The sequence below is a fragment of the Dromiciops gliroides genome, chromosome 5, assembly GCF_019393635.1.
Source record: "Dromiciops gliroides isolate mDroGli1 chromosome 5, mDroGli1.pri, whole genome shotgun sequence".
Classification (NCBI taxonomy): Eukaryota; Metazoa; Chordata; class Mammalia; order Microbiotheria; family Microbiotheriidae; genus Dromiciops; species Dromiciops gliroides.
In genome coordinates this window covers 204,576,965-204,595,502 of record NC_057865.1, presented here as the reverse complement: position 1 = coordinate 204,595,502, position 18,538 = coordinate 204,576,965, and the positions used below count along the sequence as shown (strand labels likewise).

Genomic DNA, 18,538 nt, shown 5'->3' with positions numbered 1-18,538 from the left:
GCATTAAGGATTTATTTTTTCTTTCAATGTTTAAGTTATAATTTGGCAGCATTTTTTGTCATGGTTTGAGGTTTATCAGCAATCCAGGCACTTTGATTTAAGGAACCAGTGTATAATTGTGTTCAAGTATGTTGCATAAGTTGTTGAACTGTCATTGCTTACTCTACCGAAGTGACAATGCCACCACAATTATCCAGTTATTGGAAAGCTTGTGCTCAGTGGTGAGACTTGAATCTCATTCATGAAAGTTGATTTGGGGGTACCCCAAAACTTTGGTGATAAGGATATTGAAAAAAACCCTCACATTGTGTATGCTATGAACTCTTATGGGGGAAGGGGTGGAAAGTACTGGGCAAAACATACAAGAAAGAAGACAGCACAGTTTGTGAACTACCTGGAACTGTGGTGCATTTCCATATCCCCAAGGAGACAATAAATAAAGGGGATATTGGAAAGCATTTATTAAACCTTCACTGCTGACTTAGAGTTGCTGACTTTTCTTAAAGCTCTCATGACAAGAGAAGGATGGATTGAGGCTGATGTAAAAGCCTGCTCAGGAGAGGGACTCTCACCAACTGCCAGTGCCCCAGGGCCATCAGTCTTCTCTTTGGGCAGTGAATCGCTGTCAAAATGAACATTAGCTTAGAAAGTAGTTCAGCTAAGTGGTGTCTGATAAAGAGAAGGCCATTCTGATAACCTTTACCGCTTACCTAGAACACCCTCTGAAATTAAACGATAATGGGATTGATACAGAGAAATAGAGGTGATGATGAGCCTGTGGTGATCCATTCAATATTGTATGTGAATCAAAGATGTAATGCCCGCAGCTACTTAATGTTTGTGGACGCTAGATAGCCAGTATGATAATGTTAGTAGCAAAAGGCCTCTGACTTTCTGCTTAGGTTGAAGAAGCTGCTACAAGGTTCCTGGATCAAGTGTTTAAGTGTTTGTGGGAGGACATGGACCATATTCAGCTAACTTTAACTTATGCCTTAAGGAATGCCTTCCCCTCTAAGATTATCTTCTATCTACTCTGTAGATACCTTGTGTGTACTCATCTATATACATGTTGTGTCCCCATTAGAATGTAAGCTCCTTGAAGGCAGAGACTGTTTTTATTTTTTCTTTGTATCCCTAGTTACTTAGTCTAGTGCCTGACACATAGTAATAGCTTAATAAATGCTTGTGGATTGATTGATTAATTAATTAAGTACTCCAGGGTACTGTATATGACATCAGGTTCTTGGTGTATCTAAAGCTGCATAAGCAGCAGAAACATCCCTACGAACCCCCCACCCCCTCCAACTACTCAGAACTGATTCATTCAATTTGGGAAGTAGAGAGAGAGCCTATGGACCAAGAGATGTTTCTGAGACAACAAAAAGTAGCCCTATAGGACTCCAGGCAAGGGGGGCCGTTGATGCCAAAGTGCAAGTTTACCTCCAGATGCCGTATGAACCTGGCTTGCTTTTTACTGAACTACTGTTTAATTATTCTTTTCAGAGGGACAAGAAGGTTTGATTTTAGAGGTTGGTACAGTCCAGTTCAGGAACAGCAACAGAACACGGTGAAAGAAACAAAATTGTGCTTTGCTAAAACTGTGGATATATGCTATGGGCATAAGAGAATGCACTCTGAATCTTCTAGAAACTAAGGTCTACTGGACTAGCATTGCAAAATTGAGATAGTATCAGAAGTAGTGAAAAGAAAAGTATAGATTAAGAAAGGTATGGATATTAGAGATGTTACAGAGTTGAAACCAATTAAATTTGGCAATTGATTTGTTATGAGGGAGAAGAAAAAGTCCTGGATGAGGAGTTTCAGTTAAGATGACCACATGAAAGATCATACCTTTTTTTTTTTTCATTTTCTTTTTCTTTTTTTGCAAGGCAATGAGGGTTAAGTGACTTGCCCACGGTCACACAGATAGTAAGTGTCAAGTGTCTGAGGCCAGATTTAAACTCAGGTCCTCCTGAGTCCAGGGCCAGTGCTTTACCCTCTGTGCCACCTAGCCTCCCCCTGAAAGTTCATACCTTTCAAACACTTCAACAAATATTTAAAAAGTCACTAGAAGGGAAAAAAAAGACCAATAAAACTAAAGGGAAATTCCAATAAGTTCTTCTCTCCAGTCCAGGATTTTTACAAGATTCTGACTGGGGGAATTCCAGGGGTACGTGGAGCCAGTCCAGACTCTGGTAAATTGGCTTGAAGCCAATTGCATATTGAGCAGAACCAGCCTGAGCTGCAGTGTGAGAATGGAGTTAGCCCTTCATAGTTCAGTATACAGAATGTCAGAGTCAGAGAGAGATGAAACAAAATTCCTCTTAACTGATATTTTCTGGGCTTCTACCTTCTGTGACAGCCTCTCTTCCCCTGTGGGCTTTGAGGAGAAACTTCTAAATTATGGCTCTCCCATTGTAGTTGAGGTGATAGAGATGAAGTAGAGGTCATAAATAATAGAGTGAATGCAAGTAGCTATGAAAGGAGGATGGATGATGTCAAAGTGATTCAGAATGGCATGGATACAGGCCAATAAAATAACTCGGGACAGGAGTAGGAGCCTAGCTAGGTACCAGGACAGTATTTGTCCTATCTTCTTTTGACTTTTAATCTGTTGACCATCCTATTGGGTAGGGTGGTTATTTCACCTATCTAGGTGCCTATTTAGGCATGAGCTATGACATTTTATGTTTGTATTTTAAAAAATTAACAAATCTATTTTCTGCCCCCCCCATCATTGGGAAAAAAATCCTTGTAAGAAATGCATAGTCAAGCTGAACAAATTTCATCATTGACTGTGTCCAAAAATATGTCTCATTCTTGAGTCGATCACCTTTCTATTAGGAAGTAGCTAGCATACTTCATCATTAGACCTCTGGAAGCAAGGATGGTCATTACAGATCAGAGCTTTTATGACTTTCAACGTTGTTCTTCCAGTGCTTTTGTTATTGTATATATTGTTTTCTTGATTCTAATATTTTTTTCATTAGTTTATATCTTCAAAATTGTTTATTCTTAGAATATTGATATTATAGTATAAATTGTTCCATTTCTGCATACTTTCCTCTGCATCAGTTCATGCAAATTTTTCCATTTCTTTCTTTTTTTTTTTTTTTTGTGAGGCAATTGGGGTTAAGTGACTTGCCCAGGGTCACACAGCTAGTGTTAAGTTTCTGAGGCCAGATTTGAACTCGGGTCCTCCTGAATCCAGGGCTGGTGCTCTATCTCCTGCGCCACCTAGCTACCCCCCATTTCTTTTTGAAATCATGTATTTCCTCATTTAGTAGTTTATTCATTATATTCTTATAGCACAATTTGTTCAGCCATTCCCAAATTGATGGGCCTCCCTTTAGTTTTCAATTTTACAACTACAAAAAGATCTGCTATTTTTGTACATATGGGCTCTTTTCCTCTTTCTTTGATCTCTTTGGGGGTATAGGCCAGTAGCTGGGTCAAAGCATTATTTAACTTTTTGTATATGATTCCAAATTGCTTTCCAGAAACATTGGACCTGTTCACAGCTTTACCAATAGGGCATCAATGTACCTGTTTTCAAGTCCCTCCTACATTTTTTCCAGTCATACTTTTTTTTGGGTCATCTTTGCCAATCTGATATCCAGTTCTATAGGTATAAGGAGCTACGCTGAGGAAATTCCCTCTACCAATGCAAGTAGGTATCTGCTTTGCAATTTATAGTCCTAGGAAGTTGTCCAAAATCCTAAGGTTCCAACTCAATGAAAAAATACCACAAGTAGCCAGAAAGAAAAAGTTCAAACATCAAGAAACCAGTCAGGAAAAACAACTCAGAACTGTTCCCCCAAAGTCACTAAATTGTGCATATCCTTTGATCAAGCAATAATACAAGCACACATCTTAAAGAGGTCAAATATATACAAAAATATTTATAGTGACAGTATTTGTTTTAGTTCAGAACTGGTAACAAAGTGAGTCCTCAAATGAGGGAATGACTAAAGAAATTTTGTTACATGAGCGTAATGCAATATTCATGGGCTAAATGACCAAAGGGACAGATTCTGAGCAATTTAGGAAGACTTGTATGAATTGATAAATACTCAAGTGAGTAGAATCAGGAGGACATTTTATACAAATTAAGTTAAGAAATATGTATTAGGCACTTATGTGCTGTACATGCTAAGTATGCTAACTCACATCCTCCTGATTCCAGGGCCAGTGCTCTATCCACAATACCACCTAGCTGTCCCCTGCCTTCCTAGAAGCAAGTCAAAGAAAGACCTAAGGAGGATCAGAGCCCCAAGGTTCTGCCTCCTCAGTAGCAGAGAGGTCAGGGACAGCTCCCAATGGGTGTTAGCCAATAAAGGTATAACAGTTATGTATTAGAATCTAAGGGGTTCTCCCGGAGAGTTGAGGCTAGTTCTATCTCTGACATCCATTTGGGACCTGTTAGAGTAATAGGAGACAGATATTATGCAAGAATAAAGAGATACAGGCCAAAGCCAGCACCCACACAGATACCAGGAAACAAAAAAGCCAGGGGTTAGTTCAGCCATCTCTTCCATAAATACAGTGGCAGCATTATCCAAACTGAATAAGTGATAGGATCAGTCAGGGCCTCTCCACTTAATCCCAGAATTCATAAGAGGGTAGAGCCTGGCCCAGGCAAACTCCCTAGTTCAGGGAGTAATCCTGTAGATATGAGTAAGCAAAAGAAAATTCTAAATCCAAAGAAGAAATATGGGTTGGTCTAAAATTCTAGCTGTGATGTCTAAAATCTAATGAATGGTCCTCTTAAATTAGAAGCTTTAGCAAGAGTTTAGTCTTTTAAGTATTAAAGTGTATTAGGGGTGGGGTGGCTAGGTGGCGCAGTGGATAAAACACCAGCCCTGGATTCAGGAGGACCTGAGTTCAAATCTGGCTTCAGACACTTGACACTTATTAGCTGTGTGACCCTGGGCAAGTCACTTAACCCTCATTGCCCTGCCAAAAAAAAAAAAAAGTGTATTACGGGTTAGTGGAAAGAGAGAGAGAGATGTAAAACAGCCTTTGTCTAGCTATCTCTAAGAGCCAGCCTCCAACATCCTGCCAAGCCCAAGTCTGGAAATGAAAAGACCTCACTCTTCCAAGGCTTCTCCCAGAAGCCTCCTGTGAAACAGGAAACAGGGTTGTCCTCACACACAGCTCCAAGCTAATTGGTTGGTAGCACTGATTGACAGCACTAACAGGCAGCAGACACGACTTCTTGACGCTGATCTGACCTTTGAAACCCCAGAAAGGTCACTTCCAGATGCTAAGTCAAATGTAGATGCCAAGTCACATGCTTTCTCTTCATGGCAGGGCTTCCCTGCAACATCTTTCTCAACAGGTTGGTAGTGCTCTAATTCTCACAGTTGACAAACTCAAGAGATATATATGGAAAAAGTAACTCCATAATAATTATAAGTGGAACTTCAGGTCAAAAATGACTAAGTGACAAGGACACCAAGAATATGTGGAAGAAATCAAATGAGATAAAAATGAAATAATAGTTCATGAAGAAAAATATAGAAGGAAAATAAATAGGAGGTAGAAAACAACCCAAATCGTGGGCTCCATGATAAATAGCATTGAACAAACAGAACTCAATGATTTTATGAGACAAGAAATATTAAACAAAATTAAAAAACTGAAACAATAGAAAAATATGTAAGGTATCCACTATAAAAACAAAACAAAACACAACAACTGATCTGGTAAAAAGGCAAGGAAAGATTAAGAATCATCAGACTCCCTGAAAATGTTGACCAAATAAAAACTGCATACTATATTTCAAGAAATCCTAGAAAGAAACTGTCCAGATCTATTGGAACAAGAGGGTGAAAATAAAATCCTCTCATCATCTCAAAAGAATTCCTTCATTGCCCCCCTGAAGGAAACCCCAAACTGAAAACAAGGGATATTTATAGTCAAAATCCTGAGATTCCAACTCAATGAAAAAATACCACAAGTAGCCAGAAAGAAAAAGTTCAAGTATCAGGGAACCATAGTCAGGAAAAAGAACCCAGAACTATTCCCCCTAAGTCATTAAATTGTGCACAGCCTTTGATCAAGCAATAATATAAGTACACATCTTAAAGAGGTCAAAGACAGAGGGGCAGCTAGGTGGCACAGTGGATAGAGCACCAGCCCTGGAGTCAGGAGGACCTGAGTTCAAATCTGGCCTCAGACACTTGACACTTACTAGCTGTGTGACCCTGGGCAAGTCACTTAACCCCAATTGCCTCACTAAAAAAAAAAACAAATATTAATTCTTAGGGACAGCTAGGTGGCACAGTGGATAGAGCACCGGCCCTGGAGTCAGGAGTACCTGAGTTCAAATCTGGCCTCAGACATTTAATACTTACTAGCTGTGTGACCCTGGGCAAGTCACTTAACCCCAGTTGCCTCACTTAAAAAAAAAAGAGGAAAAAAATCCATATATACAAAAATATTTATAGTGACAGTGTTTTAGTCAAGAACTGGTAACAATTTTTTTTTTAGGGGAGGAGCCAAGATGGCAGAGAGAAGCCAGGAAGTTGCCTGAGCTCTCCTGAGTTTCCCTCAAAAACAACATTAAGGGGCAGCTAGGTGGCGCAGTGGATAGAGCATCGGCCCTGGACTCAGGAGTACCCGAGTTCAAATCCGACCTCAGACACTTAACACGTACTAGCTGTGTGACCCTGGGCAAGTCACTTAACCCCAGTTGCCTCACTAAAACAAAACAAAACAAAACAAAACAAAACAACAACATTAAATCAAGCCTCTAAACAGATTTTGGAACTGCAGAACCTACAAAAAGACAGAGACACAATTGTCCAATTTGATATAATTTAGAAGACTTCAGGAAAGGTTTGTATCACTTGGGCGAAAGGGGAGCATACCACAGCTCAGTGTAGTGTGAAGGGGGTCTGAGTAACTCAGCAGGAGGCTCCTGGCTATAGCACAAATCAGTAACTGAGGCCCCTTGGTCCTGGCTCAGCAGGCTGGTGGCACAGCAGGCCATTTGTGAGACCCGCCAGCCCTGGTTGAGAGAGCAAACTGCCAACTAGAGAACTCCCCACAGAGCAGGTGCAACTTGGCCAAGCAACCCCAGCTCAGGGAGCAAGGAGCAAGCCCAGGGTGGTGAGGAATCCAAAAGCCACAGAGACCTCAGAGCAGAAAGCCAGTGACCAAGGCCCCTATCCCCCAGCACAAGAAGCCTACAACAGTAGCTCCTGTGCCCCAGGAGCAGACCTTAACTTTTCAAGTTTAAAAATAGGCTACAATCTGAGTAAGAAACAGAAAAGAACCCTTACCATTGACAGCTTATATGGTGAGAGGGAAGACCAAAACACAAACTTAGATAAGGACGATACTGTCAAAATGCCTACATGTGAAGCCACAAGGGAGATGAATTGGTCTCAAGACCAAAAAGCCTTTTTGGAAGAGCTCAAAAAGGCATTTAAAAATCAAATGAGGGGCAGCTAGGTGGCGCAGTGGATGGAGCACCGGCCCTGGAGTCAGGAGTACCTGAGTTCAAATCCGGCCTCAGACACTTAACACTTACTAGCTGTGTGACCCTAGGCAAGTCACAACCCCAATTGCCTCACTAAAAAAAAAAAAGGAAAAAAAAATCAAATGAGAGGGGCAGCTAGGTGGTGCAGTGGATAAAGCACTGGCCTTGGATTCAGGAGTACCTGAGTTCAAATCTGGCCTCAGACACTTGACACTTACTAGCTGTGTGACCCTGAGCAAGTCCCACCAAAAAGAAAAAAAGAAGAAAAAAAATGAGAGCGAGAGAGAGAGAAGAAAAAATGAAATGAGAAATGAGAGTTACACAAGAAAATTATGAAAGAAGTCAACAGCTTGGAAAAAGAAGCACAAAAATTGACTAAAGAAAACAATTCCTTAAAAAATACAGTTGGCCAAATTGGGGGTGGGGATCAGCTAAATGGAAAAGGAGGTGCAAAAGCTTACTAGGGAAAATAATGCCTTAAAAATTAGGAATGGGCAGATGGAAGCTAATAACTCCATGAAACACCAAGAATCCATCAAGCAGAATCAAAAGATTGAAAAAATAGGTGGCAGCTAGGTGGCACAGTGGATAAAGCACTGGCCCTGGATTCAGGAGGACCTGAGTTCAAATCTGGCCTCAGACACTTGACACTAGCTGTGTGACCCTGGACAATGACACTTAACCCTCGTTGCTGTGCCATTAATTAAAAGATTGAAAAAATAGAAGAAAATGTGAAATACTTCATTGGAAAGATAATCTAAGAATTATTGGACTACTTGAAAGCCATGATCAAAAAAAGAGTCTAGACACCATATTCCAGGAAATTATCAAGGAGAACTGCCCTGATAATGTAGAATCAGAGGATAAAATCGTTATTGAAAGAATCTGCTGATCACCTCCTGAAAAGATCCCAAAAGAAAAACTCCAAAGAATATTGTAGCCAAATTCCAAAATTATCAGGTAAAGGAGAAAATACTACAAGCAGTCAGAAAGAAACAATTTATTTTATTTTTTGTTTTTGTTTTTTATGGGGCAATGAAGGTTAAGTGACTTGCCCAGGTTCACACAGCTAGGAAGTGCCACGTGTCTGAGGCCAGATTTGAACTCAGGTACTCCTGAATCCAGGGCTGGTGCTTTATCTACTGCACCACCTAGCTGCCCCCAAGAAACAATTTAAATATCATGGAGCACAATCAGGATTGCACAGGACCTGACAGCTTCAACATTAAAGAACCAGAAGGTTTGGAATATGATATTTTGGAAGGCAAAGGAGTTTGGATTACAACCAAGAATCAACTACCCAGCAAAATTGAGCATTGTCTTTCGGGGGAAAAGATGGACACTCAATGAAATAGGGGACTTCCAAGTTTTCTTGAAGAAAAGAACAGAACTGAACAGAAAATTTTATCTTCAAATCCAAGACTCAAGAGAAGTAGAAAAAGGTAAATGGTGACTGGGGGAAGTTATTCAATAAGTTTAAACTGTTTACAGCCTTATGAGGGAAGATAATGCTTTTAACTCTTGATCTGTATCTCTATTAGATTATAGTTACTAAATAGACTTTGATGTGATGATATAAAAAAACTTAAAAGGGAGAATAAAAGGAGAATAGGGGGAAGAGAGCGAAGGGGAGTTGGAATGGGGTTAATTACATAATATGAAGAGGCACAACAAACCTGTTACAATAGAGGGAAAGAAAGGAGGGGTAAGCATTATTTCAACCTTACTCTCATCAGATTTGGTTTAAAGAGGTAATAACATAAACATCCAATTGTATAAAGAAACTTAGCTTACTCTTTACCGAAGTAAAAGGGTAAGGGGTACTTATAGAAGGGAGGGTGGATTGAGGGAGGCAGTGCTCAGAAGCAAAACACTAGGGAGGAGGAATAGGGTGAAAGAAGAAAAAAAGAGTATAAACAAAGGGGAAAAGAGGATGGAAGGAAATAGGCAGTTAGTGATCATAACTGAATGTGAATGACATGAACTCTCCCATTAAACGGAGGTGAATAGCAGAGTGGATTAAAAACCAGAATCCTACAATTTGTTGTTTACAAGAAACACATCTGAAGTAGAGAGATACACACAGAGTAAAGGTAAAAGGTTGGAGCAGAATATATTATACTTCAGCTGAAGTAAAAAAAGCAGGGGTAACAATCCTTATCTCAAAATGAAAGCAAAAACAGATCTAATTAAAAGAGATAAGGAAGGAAACTACATCTTGCTAAAAGGCACCGTAGATAATGAAGTAATATCAATACTAAACATATGCACCAAGTGTTATAGCATCCAGATTCTTAGAGGAGAAGTCAAATGAGTTATAAGAGGAAATAGATAGCAAAACAATACTAATGGGGGATCTTAACCTTTCCCTCTCAGAACTAGATAAATCTAACTACAAAATAAATAAGAAAGAACAACGCACAAAATACAACATAAAAGGAATCTGGAAGGAGGGGTGGGAGAAGTCAGGAGCACAACCTGGAGAAGAATGAAGACATGGGTAGACTGGGCATCCCTCTTAAAATGGAGGTTCTTGAAGGAACCAGCTAATCCAAGGTGTAGTGGATCAAGGCTACTTTGAATGTGTGAAGTCCAGTGCTGGAGTGAGCTTCTGTGGCATTGTAGAGAAAATCCAGGAGATTCAGGAGTACAGCCTAGAGACAAAGACAATGACTATCATTATAAAGGAAAACAACTTTGAAAGACTTAAGGATTCCAATCAATGCAGTGTTTGTTCATGATTCCAGAACACTGACAATGAAGCATGCTTGATAGATTTTGAAAGCAAGATGGTATACTATAGATTCAGAATGGGACACATAGTATTGGTAATGTGAATTTGAAGTTGTTTTGCTTGACTACTTATTTTGGGAAGGGAAGGCTTTTTTTGTTTTGTTTTGTTTTTGTGGGGCAATGAGGGTTAAGTGACTTGCCCAGGGTCACACAGCTAGTAAGTGTCAAGTGTCTGAGACTGGATTTGAACTCAGGTCCTCCTCAGTCCAGGGCCGGTGCTTTATCCACTGCACCATCTAGCTGCCCCAGAAAGAGAAGGCTTTTGTTTTATTTTATTTTATTTTATTTATTTATTTTCGGTGAGGCAATTGGGGTTAAGTGACTTGCCCAGGGTCACACAGCTAGTAAGTGTGTAAAGTGTCTGAGGCCAGATTTGAACTCAGGTACTCCTGACTCCAGGGCCGGTGCTCTATCCACTGTGCCACCTAGCTGCCCCAAGGCTTTTATTTTTTGAGGTAAGAGTTGTGGGAGTGAATAAGAAAGAAGAAGGGAAGGGGAAGGAGAGGGTGACAAAGTGATTGGGAAGCCAGAAAAAAGAAAACAGTGTCTGTGAAATATGTAAAAAATACATAGGAGAAGAATAAAGAAGTTTAGAAGGGTTTATAGACAAACATGACAATGTTGATACTACCATGCTTAATTTTTTACATTTAAGATAACAAAGCTATAGATTATAGACATTTACAATTCCATCTTTAAGTTTCTTCTCCTTTCTTTGTATATGGAAGGATACCTAGATGTTGATGTTTGCTAAATTCATAATTTTTTTTAGAGTACAGTGCAAGGTATAATAGGGGAAGGGAGACAGTAGCTCTGAATTCATGGAATCAAGGGAATAGCAAACACGAGGTTGCAGGTGGTATATACAAGTTCTTTTGGCCCTTTACTTTCTAGGGCCACTCAAGTCTGGAATGCCCTCCTTCCCCACTCTGCTTCCTGGGTTTCCCGGGCTTCCTTCAAGATAGCTTGAATCCCAACTTCTTCAAGAGGCCTTTCCTAGTCTCCTCAACTGCTAGTGCTTTGCCTCTAAGGTTACTTTCAATTTACACTGTAAGAGTGCCAGGTGAACACACACACACACACACACACACACACACACACGGGGGGGGGGGGGCCCGGGGGTGAGGACAGGGAAGGAAAGGGACCTAGGTGTCAGGAACACCTGAGTTCAAAATCTGGCCTCAAACACTTACTAGATGTGTGACCCTGGGCAAGCCACTTGACCCTATTTGTTTCCTCATCTGTAAAATGAACTGGAGTAGCCAGCTAAACACCATTTAGGTGTCTGAAACAACTCAAGAACAAGAATACATATATACATAAGCATGGATGGGTGGATGCCTCCATTGGAATGTGAACTCCTGTAAGGCAGAGACCATATTTTTGCCTTAAAAAAAATAGTTATTCACATGCAAAACTGACTTAACAGTGCCTGACACATACATAGTAAGTGCTTAAGAAAAACTTGTTGATTAGCAGGAGCCAGACTGCTTCAGTTGACTGACTGCTCCTCAAGCATTTGTGGTGGCAACATCAGCACTTATTGAGTGGTCATAAGTGTGTATTAGTTGGTTACTATTAAGCACCTACATTGTGTAGAAGATACTATGTTATAGGCTGAAAATAAGAAAGATAAAAACATGGTGTGGTCCCTACCCTTAAGGAACTTACATTCTATTGGATTTAAGTTTGAGTTTCCGACAAACTTTGCAAAAGGAGGAGCATTTAGGCACCATTTTGTTAACCACTGGTAAATGTGCTAAAGGACAGTATGGGGAGTTGGGGGCTTGGGGGGGTGGGGCAGGAGAGAAAATTCACAGGGAGCTATCAACCTTGGGGCTTCCCCACTGCTGCAGAAGGACCAATCTTAAGGGGACCTGGCTCAGTCTTCTCTGGCATTGTGAAAATTACAATAATATGGTTGGCTTGCTTCCTATTCCTCATACATCACATCCTAAGCCCTGTTGTGAGGAGAGGTAGTGATCCTATTATAGACTATGAACCAATAATACTTAGTGTATCCCAGCCACAGGGGAATTCTCTTCAGGTGATGAGGGAGGACAAACCCAGAGGAAAATTCTATTTGATATTGATGTGGGGGATGGAGTTAATTGATCAAATTGATCGTGAGGCATCCCAAAGAATTACAAGACTCAGTGACTCAGTTTCCCAAGTTTTAGTGAGAAAAGTAGGTTGCGATCTCATTATTTTAATCTCCTCCTTAGGAGAGGTTCATATCCTATTTTGGACTCCTTGGGGTCCTAAGATGTCCTCCAAGGTGGGTACCTTTTTCCCTAGGGGTGTGTTTTTGGGGTTTAAATGTCATAAGGTGAACCTAAGGACACATTTGGTCTTTCTGTGCATGTTCATAAAGACATGCTTAGACTTGTCAGAGCCAGAGGGTCTCTCTGTTTATGGTATCTCTTTACTTTAAGATCTGGTTTCTAGGTGTCCTGCCATCTAAAAATGTTAATGGCTATTAATGGTTAACGGTCCCTTAGTTATCTTCCCTAAGCTTCTGTTAATATTGAACCTTCTTAGTTACAGTTGATAAAAACTCAAACCTTAGTTTCTCTGTTAACCCTTCCAGCTACTATTGATCAAGTCTTAGGTTATCTGTTAACCCCTTTTTAGCTACAGTTGATAGGCGATCTGTTAACCCTTTTAGCCTCCTCCAACAATATGATACCTCAGATACTGGAAGCCATAATAGTCAACTTGACCATCTGCAAACTCAAAAGCAGGACCACTTGAATCAGTCAAGCCCGGTGCTAAGTTTTTATTTTATAAATAAAAACAAAGATAGTCCCTGCCCTCAAGAATCTTACAGTCTAATGGGGGAAGACAATACACAACTGAAAGCTGAAAAGTGGCGGTATGTGGGAGATATGATGGCCATATCCAAAGAAGTTCAAAAGCCATGTAACTGGTATAAAATGGGGAGAAAACTGTGCTGAGCTCCTTCTTTAAATAGAGATCCTAAAGCTCATGGCCTTGTCTTCCAGCGAGAGTCCAGAGAGGGGCAGAGATTATTGATAAGTTGTGACTACTAGGTAGATTCAGTTTTGCCTAATGAGTTTCCTGGGGAAGGAAAACATGATGGAGAAATCCTAAGAAATCCAAAATCAGTGTGAGATTGATAGGTTTCCACGAGCTCAAGAGGCTTAGTGTAAAGACCAGTACTATTCAGCTAGAGAACAAACTTACTTAGGAAGCATGGGTGAAAACAAGAAAACAACACTTAGCACAGTGTCTGGCACATAGTAGGCATATGTTTTGTAGGCCGCTAAACTTTTTTTTTTCTTTTTTTGGTGATCCAATTGGGGTTAAGTGACTTGCCCAGGGTTACACAGCTAGTAAGTGTTAAGTGTCTGAGGCCGGATTTGAACTCAGGTCCTCTTGAATCCAGGGCTGGTGCTCTATCCACTACGCCATCTAGCTGCCCTGGCCACTAAACTTTTAGTACATATGGAACTGGTAGGCAATATTAGGCATATACTTCTGATATGTCCTTCTCTGACGTGTACTTTTGCTATAAGTAACTATACATTTGGTTTTTGTATACACTTGTTATGTATGACATATGAATGTATCCTATGAATGTCATGCTTTCTTTATAGTGAGCCTTTGTTAACTGCATGACCATGGAAATGCTAATGTCTAGTATACCCTGGCTTCTCTCAAATGATTTTTCAGGGACTTAAAGTTCTTCACTGAGGAGAGGATTCCAACAAATAGTGAAGGACATTAACATTGAAGGGTAAAGGAAAGTTATTCACATGCAAAATAGACATCTCCTGACCCTTGAAAGGGTCTGAGAGTGACAAATATAACAAAAAAGGAAAATATTGGATGTTGGAGGGGGTGTGGGAAAGCTGGGATGCTAATCCACTGTTGGTTGGAGTTGTGAACTGATCCAACCATTCTGGAGAGCAATTTGCAACTATGCCCCAAGGGCTATCAAGCTGTGCACATCCTTTGATCCAGCAGTACCACTGCTAGGTTTATATCCCAAAGACATCCCCCAAAAGAGAAAAACATCTATTTGTACAAAAATATTTATATCAGCTCTTTTTGTTTTACATGATTAAAAAAAAAGAATTATATCTTTAAAAAATGGAACTTAAGCTTAAATAGCTCAACTAAATATGAAGAAGCTGGAGAGAATGAATTTTGCCCGAGGGCATGTACTGCATACATATCTTGGCCTTTTACCACTTATCTAACAATGATTTCCAAAGGACTATGGGAGGTGGAACTGATTGAACTGATCACCTTAAAGCAAGATGAAATACTTTCCTGAACCAGAAAAGATTGTCAAACAGGAGAGGTAGAACTTTCCCATCTCTGTATAGGAGGTAAAAAAAAAAAAATCTCAAAGCTAAGTAAAAGGGAAGAGGCTTCTGCTATCCTAGGCTCTTATCCTTGAATCATCTAAGTCATTGCCCCAGATGAAAGAGCACTATAGCATTCCAGCTAATTCCAACTGAAGAAAGTGCAGCGCTACTCAGCCAAGCCAGTGACTCAAGGTGGAAAAAGACTGCAGATGCCCATCAAATAGTGTGCCTTTGGAATCCATCAGATTAACTCATCTGGCAGAGATGCTGTGCCCTGAGGAGAGCCCAATGGCCAAACAACCTTTCTACCCCTGCCTGGGCCTGAGGCCCAATAGCAGAGCAATCTGCCTGTCACTGTCTATCAGCAGACATAGCCTACACAATCCCATATGGCAGCCCATTGTTTAGTTGAAGCATGGACTTCCTGGTACTTTTGGGCAGCTGCTGTCAAGTGGTGGATCAGCCTTCCCAGCCTGGTCTAGTGGCAGCCTAGTTCACCGAAGAGATAATATAGCTGTCAAGAGATCCCAAGCAGCAGACTGTCCTGCCTAGCTGTGACACCATATTGTACAAGGTGCAAACACAATTGAGCAATTTGTGTCATCACACCTTACAATGAACATCATTTTGACCTGATGAGAGGCCCTGTAGTTCCAGGGTTGTGAGTTGACTTGGCCATATTTACTCTATGACCAAGACTTACTACCATTATATATAAAATTTGTTTTCATTTTTCTTCTCCATGAACTATACACACACAAACACACACATGTTTGTTGGAGAATGTACCCTTGGTGTTGTGGGAAATGCTTTATCACTATGTTCTTGCTATGCTATTTGAGTTAATGCCTTTATTAAAGAACTGAGTCAATGGCAGATTGATAAGAGGAAGCATACTTGGTGGGGGCTCATGAGCTAGCATTAGGTGGTACAGTGGAGAGAGCACCAGCTCTGGATTCAGGAGGACCTGAGTTCAAATCTGGCCTCAGACACTTAACAATTACTAGCTGTGTGACCCTAGGCAAGTCACTTAACCCCAATTGCCTCACCAAAATAAAAAAAAAGAAGTTAACCAACTATAGAATTACCCCCTAGAACCTTGAAAGTAATAGCAGCCACCCCTCTGTGGACTTAATCTGCCAGTACCATTAAGAGTTGGGTTGGTGAACCTAGAGTGGTGTATTAAATAAGCAAAACACTTTTCCTTCTGCTTAGCTGGATGGGCTCACATCTTTATCTGTTCTTTATTCTTTTCTGTTCCTTTCATTTAAATCTCATTTATTTACTAAAAATCCACCAGAAATGCTCATTTGTGTGTATATTTTATTTAAGGCTTACAAATAGAGGGGAGAAAGCATTACTTATTTTAGAGAGATGAAAGTAACCTTTCATCAGGGAGAAATGATTTGGGGGATTGGGCTATTTAAGACAAAGTAGGAGAATAACACAGGTGTGACACAGAAGTTTGAAATTCAGATACTCCTTGAAATAAATCACAAACCACTTATAGTGGCAAGAAGCAAGAGAGTGAATTTGCACTCAATTTTTGACTGAGGGTCATCATTTTTAGTAGGCTAGGTTTGAAAAGTGAGGCATTCCCCTTAGGGAAAAGGGAGCTGAATAAAGTCAAGCTTGCACAGGAGTCAGGAAAAAGGAGGTAGGAAATTCCCTGCTCCCTCCTCATCTCCTCATCCTCCCTCTACCTAACTGAAGCTCAGCCTGCTTTGCTCCTGAGGACGACCCATTAGGGAATTTTGAACTAGCTGATCTCTGAGGTATCTTCCAGCTTTAAATCTTGTGATTTATGATCTTTTTGGGTCTTAATTTCCTTATCTGTAAAATGGAAGGATTAGAAAATAAATAAATGCTATTATTACTAACCATTAATAGAACCCTTGAGATCCCTCTCAGTTCCTAATCTACCATTATATTTATTTCATTTGTCATTGCTCTTCTGATGTGAGGCAAATCTAATAGTGTGCAAAAATCAGACTATTATCAGTGGATGTAGCTCATTAAGCATGCAAGCTGCATTTCTTGGGAAGTAGTTTAAATGTTTAGCCACTTGGGGGCAAACATGAGCCAGTGTCATGGTGCACTTCTCTGGGCTCTGACCTAGCACTTAAGAATTAATCTCTCAACTGACTAATATCTGACTTCCCAGCATGGGTCCAACTGAAAGAGGCTTGATGGTGGTCTTACCAAGCCCCTTAGTTACTCTAAGTCCTGGGCTATGCTTGATTGGATAGTCCGGTTCTTTCCACTATACTGACAACTGACACACCATTTCAGCCTGTATAATAACGAAAGGATTTTATATCTGTGAGAAAGAGACAAATTTCCCCCTCTGAACCTAGAGTTTCTTTCAGCATTGCTACTTTATCTTTAGCCTAACAGCTTTTTTAGCATGACCCTCTCTACTATGCCTCTTTTTAATTTGGTTGACTTGTTGGTCTCTTAGTTTGTTGGAACTTATAGTATTCCTATTGAACTTGGAAAAACAATTGTGGGGACAGCTAGGTGGCACAGTGGATAAAACACTGGCCCTGGATTCTGGAGGACCTGAGTTCAAATCCGGCCTCAGACATTTGACACTTACTAGTTGTGTGACCTGGGCAAGTCACTTAACCCCAATTGCCTCACCAAAAAAAAAAAAAATCTATTGATTGTGTTATTGTGAGGACTAGTTAATTTTCCTTTGTATGAATTTTGTATGAATTTCTTTACTGTCTATGCGTATTTATAGTATTGTAGGAATGTGTTCTTGAACTTTGAATGTCACTATATCTTTGCATGTAATTTAGGCATGTTGTCACTGAAGTACTATCAGTATGGCGCTAATTCAACTGTATACATTATTAACACACATTTGGTTTCTATTGTTTTCGTTTTGTTTTTGTTTTTTTGAGGGGCAATGGGGGTTAAGTGACTTGCCCAGGGTCACAGAGCTAGTACATGTCAAGTGTCTGAGGCCGGATTTGAACTCAGGTACTCCTGAATCCAGGGCTGGTGCTTTATCCACTGTGCCACCTAGCCGCCCCGGTTTCTATTGTTTTCAATGATACTAGGTAGATTATCTGGGATTCCAGGAAAAACGTCTTTGTTTTTAAGTGCTTATGTTTGTTTTTCTGTTGTCTACTACCCAAGCTGATTTTTGCAAGGAACTGTACAAAGTCCTTTTGGTTCAGGGAAGAAATATAACTCCATTTCTGCCCCAGGATCCTACTTTTCTCCTCCCTTATATGGCTATTAGCAATTAAACCCTATTCTCTACAAGGATGAAAAACAGTGTCTTGCAGAGAGAGGGTGATCTATCTAAATAAATATATGCATGCCACAGAAGGGCCAGATGTACTATGGTTATCCATATAATAACAACAATAATAAAAATAACAATGAAACATAAAGCCCAGCACTACAGTCAACAACAATCAGCAAGCATTTATTAAACACCTGCTATGTGCTTGGCACTGTGCTAAGTGCTAGTGATACATAGATGTAACGATTGGAATGACGCCACCTACTGGAGACTTACTGTAGAAGAGTTCCGCCCATGAAGCGAAGGTCTTTGAGGGCAAGACCTGGAGTCTTTTTTTTTTGGCATCAGGAAGTGATGCGGACTAGTGGGAGGAAGAAGGAAGAAACTGGCGCTCGGTCTCACTCTCTTTCCTGGGGACTCTAGCGGAGAAGGGAGCTAGAAATGTGCTCTCCCTTTAATAGATAGGAATCTAGGCCTTTCTCTCTCTCTTTACCAAATTCTTATTCTCCTTAATAAACGCTTAAAAGCCTAACTCTTGCTAAAGCTTATAATTTATTGGTGGCCACTCATTAGATATTTTAGACAGACTAACTAGAATTTTAGCCCTTAACATAGACAAACAGTTGCTGCTCTCAAGGAACTCACAGTCTGATGGGAGAA

At 40.3% G+C, this 18,538-nt stretch overlaps 1 long non-coding RNA gene across 1 annotated transcript in view; it reads right to left on the bottom strand.

Annotated features, from left to right (window-relative positions):
- Window positions 1-9,729: 9,729 nt before the first annotated feature.
- Window positions 9,730-18,538, bottom strand: part of LOC122727410 — a 31,362-nt gene continuing 22,553 nt past the window's right edge. Inside the window, exon 3 of the long non-coding RNA XR_006353139.1 lies at window positions 9,730-10,143. This is a non-coding gene — a long non-coding RNA (uncharacterized LOC122727410). The remainder of the gene's footprint in view (window positions 10,144-18,538) is intronic.